Below are 3,844 nucleotides of genomic sequence, written 5' to 3'. Positions count from 1 at the left end.
ACCTTATAGGGTGCTTTTGGTCATCAAAAAAGATAATTTAAGTATTCAGCACAATTATTAGTGTTGAATACTTATTAAAGGATAACTTCATTAACAGTGGGATTATCTTATGTAACAGCTGTTTTGAAGGCTATAAGTGACATATGTTTGATTCCTACCCCTGCTTTAGCAAAGGAAGGAAAAAAAAGGGGAACTATGCACTGCATCTATTTGAGTTCACAGAAGCAAAGAATAGAAATAAATCTACAATAAAATAAATAGAATATGTATAGATAAGGGAATAGACATAAGCCTAATGTGAATGGTGATGGTAAGCAGATGAGACTGGCAAAAATATTATAGTCACCTATGGAAACCGTAAGGTATTTGATGAGGATGTATAGCAGCTGGAGACCAGGTGGACTGTAGCCTCTGGTGACTTCTTTTCACATCTATAAAATGAGATGAGGATGACGCTGCAAACACAGCTTGAGTGTGTTGAGATCACTGATTGGGTCCTGTTCTTCTAGTCTTTGGAATCTTCCTCTGCTTCGGGAGGTGCTGGGAGATAAGATGTGTTCCTCTTTAGTTCCTAAGGGCACAAAGTTGGCCAGTTTTATTACATTATGGGAACTGCCTACCTCAATTGCATTGACAAGGCATGGCAGGCCTATATGTGTGTCCCTCTTTCTCTAATCTCTTTAATTCCATCACCTGAACATTTTATTTGAAATTGATTTTTAAATGTCTGAGTAATTGAGGTTTATGTGCAGTTGTCTCCTTGCGACAGAGGTAAGCTGAGGCTGCTTATATCCTCATTAAAGGCTGATTAGAAGTGATTGCATTGCTAGAGGTCTTGATTTTTGCCATTCCTGAGGGCTCCTATTGGAGAACAGCTTCTATACTTGGAAGACCTGTACATCTGGAGAGCAGAACAGTACAGTATTGGGTTTTCCATCTCTCCTGTGTATATTCTGCAAGATCAGTTTCAACAGGGGACATTTTATAAAGCTTTCTATCTCTGGGATACACCCAGACTCTGCTGAAGGCAAAATATTCATTTATTTTCCAGACACTCAAGAGCTGCTTCCTTGAGTGAATCTTAGGAATAAAGCTTTCAGGTGGGAAGTCTAATGTCTTTGGTGCTATTCTGTATGCTTTGGGCAAATCCTAGAGCCTCCCTTTCCTTTCATACTTTTTCCCAGTGTGTTCAGCTCATATTCTATATGTGTGCCCTGGGACATACTCTTTACCAAAAAAAAAAAAAAAAAAAATGACCATCAGATTGGGCCTAGAAGTCAGCCACAAAGAACTGGATCTGAGTCTTGGCTCAACCATTAAAGGCAGGGGAGTACTGGCTACAGTCCTCTGGTTCAGTTCCTTCATCTTTGATGAAGATATCAAAGCCTGCTTCCCAGGATGAGTGTGAAGACGAAGTAGAATAATGTATATAAAGAGCTGAGCATAAAAGAGGAGTTCAGCAACAGGACTCCACCTAAAATAATCTTGCCTCACCTTTGGAGTCGTTAGTTTTGTTTGGATCTTCCACTATGGATCACGGACTTCTGAGTTCCATGAAAAGCATCAGCAAAATTCTAGAGTAAAAAGAAAAAATAATAAAAAGGCATTAATCTGAAACTACCCAACTCCCTACACTGTACACTACTTGAAGCAGCTATTTTTTTTTCTATTTTTTACATTGTCCTGTTATGGTTCCATTGGGAAAAAATGTATACTGCTTTGCAAACAAAAGTAGACTGTTAGTACTCTATTAGGAAACTCATAGAATCCACAAGTAGAACTCCCATTTCTTGTCCCACTGCAGTGCACTCTCAGTACACCAGGTGGCAGAAATTCCTTAACCGGTATTTGAATACATCTCACAGGCTGTCTGGACTGGTGTATCACTAAAGCTTTTGCTTCAGAGAAAGGAAGAAACATAGGGATTCAGATAATGAAGGGTTAAGCCTCTAGGACTTGGAGTTCCTCTCTTCTAGGCTAAATTCCATAATACTGATCTCTCCCTGTTTTTTTGATTTTCCCAAAATTGTCTCTGATGCATGGTTAGTCTCTGTTCTTCTAGCACCTTGTACTGTGAGGTCTGGGCAGTGTTTGCTCTCTACTAAATGTGTGCCCAAACAACTGACCATCAGGAGAAGCTGCTGGACGAGGCGGGGGGATGACTGAGATGGAACCTACCAGAGGCTGGGACTCTGAAGGGCAGAGGGAAGGCAAGCTAGTCTTGATAGAACCCAGAGTCAGAGCAAAAGGACAGGTGGGACTGAGAAGAATATGTGAGAAGGGAAAACGTGCAGGCTGGGAGTGAATGGGATTCAAGAGACATAGGAAAATGCATGTCCTGGATGATTCTAGAAAATGCTGAGTTCCCGTCCTTACTTTTCATAGACATAACAGTCAGAAAGAAGCAGGCAAACAAGGATCTTCTCCCCAGTTAAACACTGGGTATGTTTGCCCCTTCCCAGAAATGAAAAGAGCTAAATAGGAGCAAGGGTTAGGAAACTGTTTATTGAATGCCTGGTAGGCACCAGACTCTTCACTTAAAGCCTTGTGAACGGTGGGCTCATTTAACCCACAAAGCAAATCGAATGATCCATTCATTCACCATCAATGTATTCAGCATCCAGTGGCTCTGGGCTGTGGAAAGACAGCAGTTCACAAAACACCTCAAGTCCCCCTCCTTGTGGAACTGATATTTTCAGGGGAAAGAACAATAAATAAATAACTCAGCATTCAGTAGGCATTAAGCAATCTGAGATCGACATGCCATCCCTCTCTTGGAGGAGAGGAGGCTGCAGCATAAAGAGCTGATAAAGAGCTGATGTGAAATGGCCACAGCCAACCCTGACACACGTGTCTTGGGATCTTGTGCTTCTAAACTGCCAGGCCCTTCTGTCCTCCTCATTCTCTTGCTATCCAAGGAAATTGTCCAACTTTTTCTTTTGAAATACTCCCATCCTTTAAACCAAAGAACCAGCCAACCCCCATTGAACACCTTTGAGGCAAGTGCCAGGCCTGTACCCACCTCCAGGAAGGCTCTGAGCTCTACAGAGCCCACTTCTTCCCACAGCCCTGACACTACTACACATCTCCTCTTCAGATCAAATCGCATCGTTGCTTACCCATCTCAGCTTGGCTCTAGGTATGAATCTACAAGTGGCTGCTCCTGGGCCACTGTGCACTATGACTTAATGACCTGACTTCATGCAGTTTTTCTGGCTCAGTCACTTCTTTAAGCCTTTGAGGATTTCTTCTTCTCCTCCCCCGCTCCTTCTTAAAGAAACAGACTCATAATCAAAAGCAGAAATAAGCACATTAGAGTTCAAATCTATGCAATTCTGGACAGAGTTCCCGTGTTGCAAGTTCAGTCCTGGAGGTTGGCTTCCCTTTAAGCCAACATTTCTCACTTTAGGAATGCTCAAAAAGTATTGACTTACCTGGATTCCAGAGGTCAAGGACAAGTTGACAATAGTAGCAATACTATTGATCCAAATGTCCATCAATGAGAAAGTAGTCCTATGGTCACACAATGAAATATAATATATCCATGGAAATAACTGAGTTATGGTTCCATGTAGCAATTTGGATGAGTCATTGGACTACAATATTAATTTTTTAAAAACTCCAGAAGATTATGCACAGCATGACATCCTTTATATAAACTTAAAAACAATGTAAGTAAAGCAATGTATGTCTTTGTGCATGCATAAAAATTTAACAGAACCACGCAGAAGGAAAGCAAAGGAATAGAAAATTTAGATTGGAGAAAGCAGGGGATAGATTGGTGAGAGGCACCATATGCTCAGGTGTAATTTATTGATGAGCTCCTAGCTTTTGTTTTTGGTGG

General features: G+C 41.3%; 1 long non-coding RNA gene across 1 annotated transcript; it reads right to left on the bottom strand.

Annotated features, from left to right (window-relative positions):
• Positions 1–302: 302 nt before the first annotated feature.
• LOC124096509 (uncharacterized) lies at positions 303–3,244 on the bottom strand. The gene is made up of 3 exons (XR_006852869.2): positions 3,023–3,244; positions 1,495–1,574; positions 303–571 (listed from the first exon to the last, which is right to left on the bottom strand). It is a non-coding gene; the product is annotated as an uncharacterized LOC124096509 (long non-coding RNA).
• Between the last annotated feature and the right edge of the window lie 600 nt (positions 3,245–3,844).

Source organism: Marmota monax, unplaced genomic scaffold (assembly GCF_021218885.2).
Source record: "Marmota monax isolate L192 unplaced genomic scaffold, Marmota_monax_Labrador192_F-V1.1 WCK01_AAM20220418_F8-fsc00004, whole genome shotgun sequence".
Lineage (NCBI taxonomy): Eukaryota > Metazoa > Chordata > Mammalia > Rodentia > Sciuridae > Marmota > Marmota monax.
This window is presented reverse-complemented; position numbering and strand designations above follow the sequence as displayed.